This window comes from Staurois parvus, unplaced genomic scaffold (genome assembly GCF_062004578.1).
Source record: "Staurois parvus isolate SC_StPar_1 unplaced genomic scaffold, SC_StPar_1.0 ptg000239l, whole genome shotgun sequence".
Taxonomy (NCBI): Eukaryota; Metazoa; Chordata; class Amphibia; order Anura; family Ranidae; genus Staurois; species Staurois parvus.
Genome location: NW_028318035.1, coordinates 1,801,298 through 1,820,161, shown reverse-complemented (window position 1 = coordinate 1,820,161; position 18,864 = coordinate 1,801,298).

Sequence of the window (18,864 nt, the reverse complement as noted above, 5' to 3'; positions counted from 1 at the left end):
ACTATTTTAGGCTGTATAAGTGAGGTGAGCATACTATACTATCTGCACAGCAAGATTAAATAGAGGTTCCTTTTATTATTATTTATTATCTTTTTATATTAATTTGTTTATTACTTTTCATTATTTTTTCATTATTATTTTTTCATAAAATTGTTTTGTGTATTTTGCAATTTTGCACATATATGCTTTGCACATATATATCACTATGCATGGAGGTTTTTTGTTTATCTGATTTGATTAATTTCAATATCACGCACATGGAATTTGAATAGATTTATTAGCTTTTTTCACATCATTAATTTTATTAATTTAGCAGAATTGTATTATAATTAATTACAGCACAAGTGGTGTTTTAATTTTAAATTATACCATTATAGATTAATATTTATTTAGATTTATTTATTTTTTTATTTATTTATATTATCAACTAGTATAGATGTCCATATTATGCACGTTTGAAGAGGAGAGTATTGTAAATACTTTTGAGTAGTGGAGCGCGACACATTTAATATTTTATTTGTCTATTTTTACACAGCATCATGAGTATGTGTTTTTGTGTTGATGCACCATCACATTTTTAGGAGTTAGCTATTTATAAGCATTTTTTTATACCACTATAGTAGCTCACAAGTACACATTATTATAACATTTTTAGAGGAGCTTGTTGCCCCCTGAAAAGTGATTCGGTGTGCATCGCTTTTCAGAGACATCTGAGAGGTGGTGATATGTTGCCTCCTCACCGACTGTTTTAAACCTGTATATGCTGCAGCACTGCACTGCAGTTGTGGCCCTATTCCACTGAAGGGGTTGGGTTAATCAGTGGTGCTGCCCATTGCACACAACGGGGGCCTGGATAATTTTTGCTGCAAAAATGGCAAAATGGTTGTAAACCCTTACATATACCCAATGAAATGGCCTCCTGTGATACACAGAGATGAAACAAGTTGTACCTGTTCACCTGCAGTATTTTCTTGTCAGCCGTTCAAAGTCCAGAATTTGTTTTGTCTGAGCTTCCAGAGAGCAGGGGGTGGAGAGCTGAAATTACACACTGCAGAGCTCAGTGAGGAGAGCTCTGACAGCAGATTGGAGGGAAGAGACCCCCCCCCCTCCGCACAGCACACAGGAACACAGCTGAGGCTGTCAATCACAGGCTGTATGCTGCAGCTCCCATCCCTGTTACCTTTTTTTTCTTTTGGTGTCAGGCAAACTTGTCAGAGGTGATAGAGGAATGAGGCAGCAGACAGAATGACACTTAGTGCTCTGGATTGAGACAAGTACACACTATAGAGGGATATGCTTTGTTAATATTTCATGTCTTAGGTTTGCAACCACTTTAAGGGGGCTGTAAAAATCCTAGCTCAAGCATGTATTTACTGCCCTCCAGACAGAAGTGTAAAAAACTGGCTCTGTTTTAGTATAACATCTCTTCTATTTGCATCAATATGACTTCAATATGTTGAGTTCCTGCTATTTGTATGAGTTTGTATAGAACATCAGCTTCAGATGCCATATTCTCCATCCGGCTGTAATCTGGTTAGCTGTGATGTTTGCAGTAGTCGCAGTCTGGTTTTCTGTACAAATGATATGTTTGCTTTGGAGGAGGATGCCTGATAGCGAGGGCTGGGCATACTGCATATCCATAGACATCATCACAGATAAGCTTTAGTCCCAGATTTTAAAAAACTATTGTAATTTTTGTCTTGGGATGGAGTCGAGGAGGGTTCACCTGTAATGGGAATATCGGTTTTGGATGGACTGACCTGTTGGCTGCATTATATATTTCCAACTGAACTCCAGGCAGATATAAAAGACACAAATAAACCTCTTTCTGCCCATGTAATGGATATGTGTGGTGGCAAAGCGGGTGGGCTTGAACCACTTGCCCTTCGCAAGATTTACCCCCCTCCTTCCTGACAAGGCCATTTTTTGCGATACTGCATTACTTTACAACTCACAATTGTGCGGTCATGCAACACTGTATTTATGGGGAAGAAAAATGACAAATTTAATGTAGAGTTTTCTGTTGGTATTTGAGCACGTCTGTGTTTTTTACTTTTTACGTTCTAAACAAACAAAAAAAAAATGGCAATTTTGAAAAAACAATTGTTCGTTTTTGCTATAAAACAAATATTAAAAACAAATTTCTTCATAAATTTAAGCCAAAATGTGTTCTGCTACATATTTTTTGACAAGAAAAAAATCCCAGTAAGCGTATATTGATTAGTTTGCATAAGTTATAGCATCTACAAACTATGGGAAAAACATATACTGGAATTTTATTTTTTTAATACTAGTAATGGCGGCGTTCAGCGACTCATAGCGGGACTGCAATATTGTGGTGGACATTTTTACACTGACTGACACTTTGTGGGAACCAGTGACACTAATGGTGATCAGTGCTAAAAATATGCATTGACACTGTACAAATTACACTGGCTAGGAAAGGGGTTAAACATCTAGGGTGAGAAAAAGGTTAACTGTGTGCCTAGCTATGTGCTTGGTGTACACTAGTTGGTGCCTTTGCAAAGGGAAGTGAAAGACTGTGTTCTCAGGGACACAGGATCCTTCACTCCTGCCAACCCCCCCCCCCCCCCCCCGCAACTTATTCTGCCTTGTTTACATAGTTTTTATTACAAGTTTTTATTGCGGTCTGTATTCCTCTTGAACAGATAGACCCTGGTACTGTTAATATTGCGAAAAATTTGTAAACCGCGGTTTCCCATAGGAATGCATTGAAAACCAATTAATCCATTACGGAGGTTGGAAAAAAGTAAAAAAAAGTCTTTTATCTGTTCAAAACTCTTTTTATAAAGTGCACTGTAAAGTACTGTACAGGGACATGATTAAAAAAAAATTGTAAATGCATTGAAAACCAATTATTCCGTTAGTATTGCAAAAACAATTTGTAAACCGAGGCATTATTTTCAATGGATTTTCATTCGTAAACCAAACATTACGTTAACCGAGGCGTTTGTAAACCGAGGTAGCATGTATTTGTCCTTTTCACCATTGTACCTGAGATGAAAAGTCCAGAATTTCAGTGTCACCTGTTCCTTTGGCAACTAAAAGGAGAAATGTCCTCACTGTTACCCCCTGCGGAGTCTTCAGGAGAAGAAGTGAAGGGAAATCTCCCCAACTGGTTTAAAGCCCAACCTCAGCCCAAATCATGCCATAAGCTCTGGGCCAGGGCAGCTGAATAGCATGAGGGAAACGGAAAGATCCAAGGAGCAGCAATGGAAAATGCATGGTCAGTAGTCATTAACCACTTCAGTACCGGGCACTTTTACCCCCTTCCTGCCCAGGCCCGTTTTCAGCCTTCAGCGCTATTGCACTTTGAATGACAATTGCGCGGGTATGCAACACTGTACCCATATGAAATTTTTAGCATTTTTTTCATACAAATAAAGCTTTCTTTTGGTGGTATTTAATCACCACTGAGTTTTTTTATTTTTTGCTAAATAAAACAAAAAAAAACCTGAAACTTTTGCAAAAAAACGCATTTTTCTTCATTTCTGTTAACATTTTGCAAATAACATCTCTTCATAAATTTAGGTCAAAATTTATTCTGTTACATTTCTTTGGTGAAAATACCCCAAATTAGTGTATATTATTTAGTCTGTAGAAAACTTCACAAACCAAGGTGTGTGTGTGTGTGTATACAGGGGAAACTTGAAAAATTAGAATATTGTGCAAAAGTTTATTTATTTCAATAATGCAACTTAAAAGGTGAAACTAATATATGAGACTCATTACATGCAAAGCAAGATAGTTCAAGCCATGATTTGTCATAATTGTGATGATTATGGCTTACAGCTCATGAAAACCCCAAATCCACAATCTCAGAAAATTAGAATATTACATGCAATCAATAAAACAAGGATTGTACATTGAACAATATCGGACCTCTGAAAAGTATAAGCATGCATATGTACTCAGTACTTGGTTTGGGCCCCGTTTGCAGCATTTACTGCCTCAATGCGGCGTGGCATGGAAGCTATCAGCCTGTGGCACTGCTGAGGTGTTATGGAAGACCAGGATGCTTCAATAGCAACCTTCAGATCTTCTGCATTGTTTGGTCTCATGTCTCTCATCTTTCTCTTGGCAATGCCCCATAAATTCTCTATGGGGTTCAGGTCAGGCTAGTTTGCTGGCCAATCAAGCACAGTAATCCCACGGTCATTGAACCAGGTTTTGGTGCTTTTGGCAGTGTGGGCAGGTGCAAAGTCCTGCTGGAAAATGAAGTCAGCATCCCCATAAAGCTCGTCTGCGGAAGGAAGCATGAAGTGCTCCAAAATCTCCTGGTAGACGGCTGCGTTGACCCTGGACTTAATGAAGTACAGTGGACCAACACCAGCAGATGACATGGCTCTCCAAATCAACAGACTGTGGAAACTTCACACTGGACTTCAAGCATCTTGCAGTGTGTGCCTCTCCATTCTTCCTCCATACTCGGGGTCCTTGAGCCTCTCCATTCTTCCTCCATACTTGGGGTCCTTGGCTTCCAAATGAGATGCAAAAGTTGCTCTCATCAGAAAAGAGGACTTTGGACCACTGAGCAACAGAACAGACCAGGTCTGTTTTTCTTTAGCCCAGGTAAGACTCTTCTCACGTTTTGTTGTTCAGGAGCGGCTTGACAAGAGGAATACAACATTTGAAGCCCATGTCCAGGATCTGTGTGTGGCTCTTGATGCACTGACTCCAACCTCAGTCCACTCCTTGTGAAAGTTCCCAACACTTTTGAATGGCCTTTTCCTGACAATCCTCTCCAGGCTGCGGTCATCCCTGCTGCTTGTGCACCTATTTCTTCCACACTTTTCCCTTCCACATAACTTTCTATTAATGTGCTTTGATACAGCATTTTGGGAACATCCAACTTCTTTTGCAACTACCTTTTGAGGCTTTCCCTCCTTATGGAGGGTGTCAATGGTGGTTTTCTGCACAACTGTCAGGTCAGCAGTCTTTCCCATGATTGTGATTCCTACTGAACCAGACTGAGAGACCATTTAACGGCTCAGGAACCCTTTGCAGTTGTTATGGATTAATTAGCTGATTAGAGTGGGACACTTTGAGCCGAGAATATTGCACCTTTTCACAATATTCTAATTTTCTGAGATTGTGGATTTGGGGTTTTCATGAGCTGTAAGCCATAATCATCACAATTATGACAAATCACGGCTTGAACTATCTTGCTTTGCATGTAATGAGTCTATCTCATATATTAGTTTCACCTTTTAAGTTGCATTACTGAAATAAATGAACTTTTGCACGATATTCAAATTTTTTGAGTTTCACCTGTATCTGACAATCGCTCAATCCTGATGTACTGACGGCCCATCTCATTTCTTGAGTCCCAAAAATGTCAGGATAGTACAAATACCCCCAAAATCATGCATTTTTGGAAAATAGACAGGTCAAGGTGTTTAGTAAGAGGTGAGTCTTTTGGAGGTTGTAATTTTTTGTTACAATTTTTTGGAAAATATAGAAATAAAGAAAAAAAAATACAATTGTATTTTTTTTACATTGTCATCAGTCCAGTACAGCGTTTATTATATAACTGGTGTGGCAGTGATCAGAGACACTGGTGACAGTATGTAGAAAAAAAATAGAAATAATAATTTTTTTTTTCTTTTTAATTTTTCTTTTTTTACTATTTTTTTTTTTTTTCAACACACTGTGACCAAAGCAATACAATGTTACCATAGTAACACTGACCTTCTCTGGGCAAGTGATCAGGATTTTTTTTTTTTTATAAATACATTATGATTGCTAATACCAATGTATTTCATTGATATTTGCAATCATTGTTACTGAATTAAATTGATTCATTCAGTCTTTTGTTGTGATTAGCTGTGATTGGGCAAAGCTGATCACATGATACAGATGGGCTCTGATTGACCCTGTCTGTATCATGTGACTGCTTTGACCAGTCACAGCTAACAACATAATTGTATACAATGGATGGCATAACAGGAAGCCATCCATTGTATACAATTGACATGATCTGCTGTGAGTGGTCACACTGACAACGGGCCGGTGTAGTGATATGTCATCGGCTGTGTCCACTGGACACAGCTGGTGACAGATCACACCGCTGCAACGTTTAACAAGACTTCATATGACGCCCAGTTATGAGGAGTGTCCCGCCCGGCCGCCAATCTGCTATAGGCCAGCGGGAAGGTGTTAAACTGTTACTAAACCCACAACAGTAAAATCAGCCTGAATATGCAATAAAACATGCTAGTTATACCCACTGTGGAGCCTAAGAGGTTAATTGTCCACATCTTCCCTAGTACAGAGCAGCAGTGGCAAGTCTGCACATGCTCAGTATGGTTTGTATTGCTAAAGAGTGACTCTAGAGAGGGTTTTTTTTTTTTTTTTAATGAGGGCGCATGTGATCGGCATAGGGCCAATAAGCGCTGTCTGGACAGAGGGTTAGGGGTCATGCAGCCTCATAGGACAATCAGCGGAGAATGAAAACTCCACCTACAATGAAAATGCCACCTACAAGGATAACCAGTGCTCAGTTGAACACTGATAGAACTCGCAAGACTGCTATACCACTAATGAGAAAAGGTATCTAGAAGTTTAATATTTACTAAAATAATTTCCATGCTCTGTGTACTGTGGAAGACCGGATATAGTGAATGCAGGGTCCTGGGTTTAGTAAAGCTTTAAGGCCCCGTTCACACTGTCTGCACACTAAATGTTTTAGCATGCAAGCAACTGTCTGTTTTGTGGGCTGCAGTGAGTCATGGTAGTTGGTGGTGTGATGCACATTTGAGCGCATCACACATTTTCCTCATTTAATTTATAGCAGAACTTCAGGAATTTTTAACTGTAGTTAACTGCTCATTTTGTCCAGGGGCGCACAGTTATACTCACCCGATCCTTCGATCCCCCAGAAAACCACGCTCCCCCATGTCCAGTGGTGGACTGTTCCGGCCATCCTTAGGTCTGGAGCCGGTCTATGGGTGTGATGATGTCAGGAACAGTCCACCGCACACAACCACTAGACCGTGGGGGGGGGCAGGAGCGCCAGGGACCTGGATTTGCACTTGGAGCATTGGCAGATTTGGTAGGTATATCTCTGCTCTCCTCGCCCCTAGAAAAAATGAAGCAGTTAACCCATGCAGTGCAGGCACAGCTCCACTTTAACTTGAAGTGCACAATGTAATATATCTCATGCACAGCATGCCACTACTCCTGTGCAAAGATAAAATGTAGCATGTCTGCATGTTATCGCAGCTCACCGCACCACCAAGCTGCACTGCAGTGCAAAACCATTTTTTTCTATGTGCCCTAGCGGTGACTGGTATTCATCCAATACAGAAAAACTCTGGTCACCGCACTATGTGTGAAGAAATGTTTTGTTGTGTTTGTTTTTTCAACTGGAGATGTTTTGCACCATCTGGCACATGTATTATCACATTGTAATTGTCTGTTTTCATGATCAGTACATCTGTTACTCACATCATGCTCCTGTATGATTAACAGGTAATTATATCTGTGACTCTTAATTAATGATAACATTTTTCAGTCGGGCATTTTAAGTCGTGAAGTCAGCAGTTATTTTCTGCACTGCAGTGAATCACATGTGGAGAGTCCTTCCATCTATGCAATAATCATTTCTTGTTTCTTTCTCAGTCGCTGGCAAGAAAATAGTTGTGTGAAAAGGGAATTGAAACCACCAGCTTGTGGCTTATAGGGATGGAGCTGTAAGTTGTTAATATATTTTTTAGCCTAGAAATAAGTGAACATTTGGGTTGTCCTTGTGGATGACCTCAAAATTGTTTGTTTTATGACCAGGAACGTATGTGGACTTTCCAAGAACTAGACTTATCATGGGGAACTGCGGAGATGAACTGGGAAAATCCAACATGGCAGATCGTCTACAACTTTCATTCTCAACCAAGGTTTTATAAAACCTAGGGTTCCTCCAGAGGCTTCTAGGTGTTCTTCAAGCTTCGGCTGATTGATCTCCCGTATGATGGTACCTGCAGAATTCTTGGGTCAATGACACTTTGGCATGATCTTTTTAGCTGTCTATAAGGGTGACCATCACTGTAAGGGGAGTATCCATCCCACTCATCACCATTGTAAGGGACATTTATCCCACTGACCAATGATGCATTTGTAGGAGGGGATCCCCTACACTTGAACATTATTTCTGGAGCGAAAAGGTCGAGATAGGCTGGTCTACAGTCAAACTAAAAAAAACTGTGCTTAAAATTGGCCCAAATCAGATTACTAAAATCACATAAAAGCTTGAGAATATTTATTGTAATTTAACCTCTTCGCGCTGGCTGCACGCAAATTTGTGGCCTCCCAGCGTCTGGGCCTTGACGCTGAGCAACCACACATTTGCGTGCAAGTAAGAAAAATGTGCTGAGAGCGCATGCCCTGCGCGCTCCCAGCACACATGTCCGGTGCTCACGGAAAGGTCCCGATCTCCTCTTTCGATCGGGACCTTTCCCGATCATGTGATGGTGAATCATGGTGGTCACATGACCTTAAAACCCCACCCTGCCTCCCGACTTCTGAAACCCTTAAAGGGCCGGGAGGCGCTGGCACCAAGGGGTTAAAGTGTCGTTAAACCCACATCATTATAAATTCTCAATAAATGCTATATTACATGCTGTTCATACTCACTATGGGATTCATTTTCTGAATTCTTCAAAAAAAAAAAACCTGGTTGATTCTGCTGTTCTCTATCCCCTTCCTGTCCATGTCTCCAATGCAGTTGGGGATTTTGCAGAGCGGTGTTGGCAGCTAGTGCACATGTTCAGTTTTCTTTGTGTTTCTAACCTGAGCATTTCCTCTCTATTACATCTGAGCAGCCCCATGTGACTATAGAGTCACACATGTAAACGTATACACAGCTGCAAATGACAACCCAGTCCCTCCCTCCTCCCCAATGGGGGTGGGATATTACATCTTGATTGATGGATGCTTCACATCACTGTTATTGTAAGTCACAGGCTGGATGGTCGTGACACAGCCTGTGACTGGCAGACATCCACCCACACCATGTAATTGCCAAAAAATAATAGAAATTTGATTTAAAATATATATTTGTATGACAACTTAAAACAGTTTTTACTAATTTATTAATTTTTACTCTGTATCCCAAAGTTTTTTTTTTTTTTTTTTTTGTGAACATGTGACCATCAGCAGAGTTCTTCTTGTCACTGTTTCCCTACAGACAGGCTGGGAAAGAGCTGGGTCATTTGGCAGCTGTATATCGATTAGAAAAAAAGTACTTAGTCTTTTTTTTAATTAAAATAATTAAAGTGTCATCATCCACATACAGAAAGAGAAGGGACAATGTAAATCAGTGTGTGTTTAGTATCACTTTAAAGTTATTTTCCAATATGTTTTAATATACATCTTTAATAAAAGTAATACATAGTGATCCTGCCATTAAGGCACTTCCTTTTATGGAGTGACAACACTCTGTCCTTGTCTCCCAATTGAGTTAATGCGTTGTCACCCTGCCACACAGGTTTCTGATGGAGACCACAAATGGCTTTTTCAACTCATTACACAAGCATGGTCTACTGTTGTAACCATCAGGAAATTTGAGAAATGCCATCACTGGAGTGCATGTAGACAGGAAGTTAGAAGGAGATTATAGCAAATAAGATGCAACGAAGAATAAAAAAAAAGTTGAAAGGAAAACAATGGCAGTTGTTTGACACACAGTTCTTTATCAAACTAAATCCTATTCAGTTAGGTTTTAAATCTACTTTAAAGTGTTAAAGTTCCCATTTTAGATAGAATAAAAAGGTGAACTAACATCCTACACCCTCCTAAGCCCCCCCTCCAAAGTCCCCACTGTACTTATCTCTGTGGGTGATGAGCTGTCAGTGCCCACACAGTCAGTGCAGGGGTCTTGGAACTTAAAATCCGCTATTCTTCCGCCTTCTTTCTGCAGAGTTTCGGGGAGAGAACAGTGCTTTACTGTGCCGATGGTGACCAATCAGAATCACTCTGATCTATTTCAGAAGTACTGCAGCTACACCGGCTTTGTGGGCACTAACAGCTCATCACCCTTGGAGGAAAGTGCAGCAGAGACTGGGGGTGTGGTGAGGGTGTAGGGTGTTGGTTCACCTTTCCATTTTTTTCTAACCTCTTAAATCAATCACTTTTAAAAAAAAAATATTGGGTAGAGTAGTTGACACATTCTTAACTTCACCTACAACTTTTTACATCTGTCTGTGACCCCATTTGGGAGATCTTTCCTCACTTCCTGCCCCTATCCCATATAGCCAAGAAGTAGAGGTGCGGGTATCAATTGGATAGAAAGGCAAGTATAACAGTAAAACATTGTCAGAGGTTTTAATCCTTCCTTACTCCTCATTTTTGTTTTCTATTTGGCTTTTGTGTCACTTTCTGTGGGGATTTCCTGTCCTGAAGGATTATACCTGCTGTAGTGGCTTTATCACCATCTGTGACTCTACTAGGGAGATATGTGACTCTACTGGGGAGATTTGTTATCATGTGTGACCATACTGGGGAGATTTGTGACCATCTGTGAGCCTCCTATGGAGACATGTGACCATCTGTGACCCCACTAGGGAGCTATATGGAGATGTGACCCTACTAAGGAGATTTGTGATCATTTGTGACCCTACTGGAGAGATATGTGACCCTACTAGGGAGATTTATCATCTGTGACCTTGCAGGAGAGATATGTGACCATCTGTGATTCTCCTATGGAGATATGACCATCTGTGACCCTACTAGGGAGATATGACCCTCTGTTACTCCACTTTGGAGATTTGTGACCCTACTAGGGAAATTTGTGACCATCTGTGACCCTATTAGGGAGATTTGTTATCATCTGTGACCCTACTGGGGAGATATGTGACCATCTGTGATCCTCCTATAAAGATATGTGACCATCTGTGATCCTCCTATAAAGATATGTACCATCTGTGACTGTACTAGGGAGATTTGTTATCTGTGACCCTACTGGAGAGAGATGTGACCATCTGTGATCCTCTTATGGAGATATGTAACCATCTGTGATCCTACTTGGGAGATTTGTGATAATTTGTGACCCTACTAGGTAGATATGTGATCATCTGTGACCCTACTAGGAACACGTTATCTGTGACCCTGCTAGGGAAATTTGTGACCCTACTACTGAGACCATATGTGACCCTACTAGGTAGATTTGTGATCATCTGTGACCCTACTAGGGAGATATGTGACCCTCCCTAGTAGGGTCACAGATGGCAATAAAGACCTGACAGCAGCTCTAACCCTTCCCTGCTCTTTCCAAAATCAATCAATCCATTTTTTCTGGAGTTTGGATTTTAATCTAAGCAAAATAAAGAATTTCTGCTATATACACTTACAGTGGGGCAAAAAAGTATTTAGTCAGCCACCAATTGTACAAGTTCTCCCACTTAAAAAAATGAGAGAGGCCTGTAATTGGCATCATAGGTAGACCTCAACTATGAGAGACAAAATGAGAAAAAAAATCCAGACAATCACATTGGCTGATTTGGAAAGAATTTATTTGCAAATTATGGTGGAAAATAAGTATTTGGTCAATATCAAAAGTTCATCTCAATACTTTGTTATATATCCTTTGTTGGCAATGACAGAGGTCAAACGTTTCCTGTAAGTCTTCACAAGGTTGGCACACACTGTTGCTGGTATGTTGGCCCATTCCTCCATGCAGATCTCTTCTAGAGCAGTGATGTTTTGGGACTGTCGCTGGGCAACACGGACTTTCAACTCCCTCCAAAGGTTTTCTATGGGGTTGAGATCTGGAGACTGGCTAGGCCACTCCAGGACCTTGAAATTCTTCTTACGAAGCCACTCCTTCGTTGCCGGGGCGGTATGTTTGGGATCATTATCTTGTTGGAAGACCCAGCCACGTTTCATCTTCAATGCCCTTGCTGATGGAAGGAGGTTTGCACTCAAAATCTCATGATACATGGCCCCATTCATTCTGCCCTGTACATGGATCAGTCGTCCTGGTCCCTTTGCGGAGAAACAGCCACAAAGCATGATGTTGCCACCCCCATGCTTCACAGTAGGTATGGTGTTCTTTAAATGCAACTCAGCATTCTCTCTCCTCCAAACACGACGATTTGTGTTTCTACCAAACAGTTCTATTTTGGTTTTATCTGACCATATGACATTCTCCCAATCCTCTTTTGGATCATCCAAATGCTCTCTAGCAAACTTCAGTTGGGCCCGGACATGTACTGGCTTAAGCAGGGGGACACGTCTGGCACTGCAGGATCTGAGTCCCTGGCGGCGTAGTGTGTTACTGATGGTAGCCTTTGTTACGTTAGTCCCAGCTCTCTGCAGGTCATTCACTAGGTCCCCCCATGTGGTCCTGGGATTTTTGATCTCTGTTCTTGTGATCATTTTGACCCCACGGGGTGAGATCTTGCGTGGAGCCCAAGATCGATTGAGATTATCAGTGGTCTTGTATGTCTTCCATTTTCTAATTATTGCTCCCACAATTGATTTGTTCACACCAAGCTGCTTGCCTATTGCAGATTCAGTCTTCCTAGCCTGGTGCAGGTCTACAATTTTGTTTCTGGTGTCCTTCGACAGCTCTTTGGTCTTCACCATAGTGGAGTTTGGAGTGTGTCTGTTTGAGGTTGTGGACAGGTGTCTTTTATACTGATAACAAGTTCAAACAGGTGCCATTGATACAGGTAATGAGTGCAGGACAGAGGAGCCTCTTAAAGAAGAAGGTACAGGTCTGTGAGAGCCAGAAATCTTGTTTGTAGGTGACCAAATACTTATTTTCCACCATAATTTGCAAATAAATTCTTTCCAAATCAGCCAATGTGATTGTCTGGATTTTTCTTCATTTTGTCTCTCATAGTTGAGGTCTACCTATGATGCCAATTACAGGCCTCTCTCATCTTGTTAAGTGGGAGAACTTGCACAGTTGGTGGCTGACTAAATACTTTTTTGCCCCACTGTATCTACATCTAGTAAATTTAGTATTATTACAGGAGTTATTGGGTTACATATATCGCTGTACATGTTTTTATATTCTCATCATGTAAGTGAAAGCAGTATGTAAAGTGTTAATAATAATGGGTGTTAACGTGCTCACACCCCTCTAGAACCTTCTACATTATGTATATGTGAATGACTGCAAAAAGATAATTGTTTCATAAAACCACTAATTATTAAATCTCCAACATTTCCTTTATTTATAGGGCCTTTGCTGACTGTTGGTTAGGGCCTAGTCACATGAATGTAGCAAAGGAATAACAAAGGCAAAACATTTTTATTTTGGATAGAGTAAGGGGGGGGAGGGTTCTTGTTATCTGTGTCCCATTGGGGATATTTCTCTTCACTTCCTGTCCCATAGTCTTACAACAAGAAGTGAAAAGAAATCCCTGTATGGTGAGAGAAATTTCCGGTAGTCATTTGGGTTGCCAGCACTGGTGCCCCCATTGGAAGATGTCCCCTCCCACTCAAAATTTGGGATTTTTTTAACCATTTTTGGTGATAATGGTCACCAGGACAAATCAAGAGGGTGAATCTCCCTAACTGGGAGACTAACAACAACCTGATTGGTGCTCTAATCCTTCTCCACTCTTACCTAAAAACTAAAACCGTTTTGCCTTCAATTATACTATAAACATTTGAAAATAGTTGCTCTCTGTGTGTTCACATAAAACATTGTATAGTAAGGCAGTGTGATGTGCTACGTTTTTTTTATAATGAATCCCCAGTCTCTGCTCATATCCTAAAGTCTACTATGCAATTCCTGGCCTTTTCCCTCTTCTTGGGAATTATATCATCCAAATGGCAATCAAAATATTCACAGGATTTAAATGTGGCTCAGTGCACACACATTTTGCTTTTTTGCTCCTGGACAAAGCTTTAAGAAGTTACCCTGCAACTATTCCTGCAAATATTTTGATCTGCTACTCCAGATATGGTTTGGCTTGACACTGAGTCCTGATCTCCTGCTCCAGGTTAAGACTTGACTTGTCCTTCGATATCCACTCTTGGTCTATCTTTCTGATTACCGCTTGTTTTGGATGCTGGTTACTGCCAACTGTCTGCTGCCTTCCTTGACCTTCCTCGACTGCATCTGTCTGCTCCAGCCTCTGAGCCAGGGAAGAACTGAGAACCTTTTGACATGAAAAGCAAACGCAACCAGATATGGCTTGACCTAGGCTCCAGTATTGAGTCCTGATCTCCTGCTCCAGGTTATACTTGACTTACCCTACGATATCCACTCCTGGTCTATTATTATGGTTATGACTTGTTTTGGATGCTGGTTCCCACCATCTCTCTGCTGCCTACCCTGACCTTCCTCAGCTACACCCGTCTGTTGTCTGTTCCAGTCTCTGGCCCAGAGATGAACCTTTGACATGAGAAGCAAACTCCACTAACTAGTCCTTTCATGGTAGGGATAGATTTAAGTTTGCTTAAAGCTAACTGAAGTCCTAACTAAATGGCCTCCTTGCAGCAGAACTATGCTGAACTTGGTGAACTGTTCTCACCAAGATTGATTTGGGGCTCACAGCCAAGCGACAGTCCACTGCCAAAGGATGGAGGAGCATTGTCTACCAGGGCAGCAGATGATCAGGTAAGTATATCTGCTTTTCTTGTCCCCAAGACAGAAAAGAGCAGTTAACCCTTGCCATGTGCATAGAAGCCCCATTGCAAGGGAGGACTTTTAATTTTCCTGCAGTTAGGCTTTAAGAACGTGTGACATTTACTATTCAAAATGTGAGTACTTGGTGGGCATACAGTACCTGAAGGTCGTAGTTTATTGGCCCACATTTTCACATCTTCTAGAACCCACTTTTATGATATTTTTTTTTCTGTGTTGCCTGAGGCTTCTAGATGCCTCAAATTGTTGCTTCTGCATACGCTTGCCTCCTTATATTTATGGCTCAAAGGAGGTTGGTGCTGGTAGCGTGTACACAATATGATTGAAAGTTTGCGGACACCTGACCGTCACACCTACAATATACAAGTTTGTTAAATATGCCATTCTAAAACCATGAGCATTGATACACAACTGAACAACACTTTGGGGCTATAACAGGTTCCACTGGAAAGCGTGTCTGTGGGAATTTGGCCCATTTAGTAAAAAGAACATTTGTGAGGTCTAGTGCTGAGATTGAACGAGAAGGTCTGGCATGCAATAGGCATTTTGAGTATATCCCAAAGATTTTTAATAGAGTTGAAGTCAAGGGTCTGTGAAGGCAACTCGGGTTCCTCCACACCAAGCTTATCAAACCATATCATTTTGGACCAAACTTTTGGGCAGAGTCACGTCCTAAAACTATCATCACAAGGTTGGAAGCACACAGTTGTTTAATATGTCTTTTGTATGCTGTAACATTAACAGGAACCTTCATTTGAAATGCCTACAGTCAATAATTACGAGGGGGTGTCACAGTAACTTTTGCCATATAGTATGTGAGATAATCAGGTGTCCACAAACTTTTGATCATATAGTGTTGCTATATAATGAATGCCTACCATGTGTCACTGGCTGTGGGTCTGGTTCTAATCAATGTCTGAAGGGTGACTTATCTCCACTTAGGCCTGCTGGCAGAACATATATTGGTTCTGGCAAATTCACCCCGTACACCAACCCAGGCCTACCCTCTTTTACTTGTCTGCAGCACTTCACAATTAGCTGCTTTATATGTTCACCAGCCTGTCAACTCTCAGCTGTTGTTGCTCTCAGCTTCTCTGGCTATGACTTGGCTTGCCTTCCACTACTGGCTCCTAATCTCTTTCTCATAGCTATGACTTGCGTAGTTTATCCAGAAATATCTCTTCCTGATTTGCATGGTTCCTGGTTGCAACTGGGCTTGGATCCTGGTTCCTCCCATTTATTTGCTACTCTGCCTTACAATTTGGCCCTCCTTGTGCCCTCACCTGTCTGGCAGTTGTCACCTGTGGGAAAATTCCAAGGGCCAGGAGCTGCCACACAGCCAAAATTCTTTAGCCAGTGTTTGTTTGTACTCCTTTTTTTTTTTTCTTCTTTTGTGTTTTTTAGTCTATATTTCTCTTATATTTCTCTTACAACACAAAAACAGATCCACGAAAGAGGTTAATATTGAATCTTTTAAAATGTAAATGAACAAATTATATGAAATACAAAGCGAGCAATTACAATAAATGACAAATGAGTCACATGCACTCCTCTTCAACCAACACTGAAAATTACAAAGTGACAGTACAGGTTGCTATGTCAGAGATCATGCCCAATTAAATGTAATAATGGCACCTGGCACATTTCTGAAGACACAACATGTGCTAATCTTGGAGGTCCAAATCCTCAGGTTCTATCCCAACTAACAACCCATACCCATTTTGGCCATGTCTGCTGCAAAGGCTGTGGACAGGAGTGTTCGCATGCCGTGGTAGTGATGCTTTGCTTTGTGCCCATGGCCATGCTCCTGTACTGCCCGCTGAGCATGACCCATTCAAGTGAATGCGGAAGAGCTGTGAACACTCCACAATTGTGTGCCAATCATGTGGATGTGGTGCATTGGTGTGGCAATTATGAGGTTAAAGCAGGTGAGAAGGAAGTGTCACGTTTCCACCTCCACAGCTTGTCAAATTTAAATCGCTTTTCAGAGGCACGGTGGTTTAGAAGCATTGTTTATGGCCTGTGAAGCTAAAGCTTTTAAATTAACAAACCCCTCCCCTCTAGTGTATCGCACTGGAAATTGACCCTACTCTTCTTGGTCCTTTGCTGGGCGGCTGCCCCATTGCATACTGTCCACAAGGGTCACTTGCTCAGTATTGCCATCATTCACAGAATCCCTTTTTTTTAATGACTACAAGGCATTTCGTGATTGGAGGAGGTGGATAGCTGGGGAGGGGATGTTACCTTGTCCAAGTGAAAACTGCCTTGTATTTGTTAACCCCCCCCCAGTGTGTGAATGACAGTGATTCTGAGTGGGTGACCCCCCACCCCCACCCCCACCCCCACCCCCACCCCCACCACACACACACACACACACACACTCACTCACTCACTCACACTCTCTCTCTCTCTCTCTGCAGTGGGGCACATGTCCTGGAATCATGTAGCTACATAATACCCAGCATGTGTCCCTGACTGCCGGTCCGATTAGTGCCAACCAAAGTAACTATGCAGTTAAGGTGCTGGAGTTTAGCTTAAAGTGGTTGTAAACCTCATAAAATATGAACAAAGCATATCCTTCTATAGTGTGTACTTGTCTCAATTAGGAGTACTAAGTGTAATTTCTGTCTGCTGCCTTGTTCCCCTGTTATCACTTCTGACAAGTTTTCCTGACACCAAGAGAAAAATGGTGACAGTGGAAGGACCTCCAGCAGATTGACAGCCTTAGCTCTGTTCCTGTGAGCTGTGTGGAGGGGATGGGGGTGTCTCTTCCCTTCAATCTGCTCTCATTTATGTCTGCTGCTTTGTTTTTCTGCTATCGGAATGAGTCACTTCTGACACGTTTTCCTGACACCAAGAGAAAAATGGTGACGGGGAGGGACTTCCAGCAGATTGACAGCTTCAGCTTTGTTCCTGTGAGCTGTGTGGAGAGGGGGTGTGTCTCTTTCCTCCTATCAGCTCTCCTCACTGAGCACTGCAGAGTGTAATTGCAGCTCTCCTCCCCCTTTGCTCTCAGACAAGCTATAAATTCCGGACTCCGGTACAACTTGTGTAGGAGAATTTGTTTCATCTCTGTGTGTCACCTGCGGCCAGTCACTTCATGGGGTATTATGGAACGGTTTACAATCACATTAAATGAATCCGATCATACTATATGAGAAAGTCATGAATGGTAAAAAATGTAATTCCATAACATTCAGGAGTTATGGTGTGACTACACTGATTCCGACATCAGCTGTCCTGGTCCAAATATTATGGCAACTAGAAATTGACTGTTTCTATTTATGTATTATACAACAATAGTATATATGTCCAAAATGAGTCACATGAGACTGTTAGCAGTTTTTCTTATGCTGAATGTCTGTTGTCAGACAACCTTCTATTCTGACGGTGACATACAGTATCTTTGACTTCTGTAAACGTCTACAGTTTGAGATCAATAAAATGAGAATGGGTCATTTAGACAAGCAAATAAATTTGAGCGCCCATTAACACACCTAATGCATGAAGATGAATAGTGCATTTTTTAATGTGTTTGTGTCTTATTAAATGCTTGCCAGATGCCTCCTTTTTGTTGGTTTTTATTGTATGATTTTTGTATAATTATCTCATCTAGTAACGCTTTCTAAGCGTACGTCAAATGTGCTGTAAACACCATAGGAGCCTTTGTGGCCCATTTACATTGACATCAATGCAAGTGTTTGGAAAGCTGCAAAGCCTGGTAATAGATGTCAGGTCAATTTTGATGCAACTCTAATGCAACCTTTGATGTCTTTGGTTCACTTTGGTACACGGTTGAACGCTCACCTCCTGTGGGTACAATGTAGGGTTAATACCCTTAATGCAGGGTTAATGACAAAGCTGAAGAAATGCCAACAGACCAACCACAGCACAGAGATTCTGGGAGAACAAGAATGAAGAACAGGGTGTAATACAGCTTACCCCTGCACCCCTAGACTAGACCAGTATTTACCCCTTTGCATTGAGGGGATCCCCACTGCAAGGGTAGATTTTCGTCCAATTCCCAGAAGTCCGCTTTAAAAAAACAAATCCTAACATGTCCAGATCTTCAATAGAGTGGTCCTTACTTGCACAGCTGCCACCAAACAGGCCCTCTCCGAAGAGCAATGTGCTCTGGCTTCCATGACATTTGCAAGAGTTTGTGCTTGATTATTCCAGATTGCCAGGTACACATCATTTCCTAGGCAGAATGACTTTCTCAGGGATTTACTCACAGCACCTTAAAA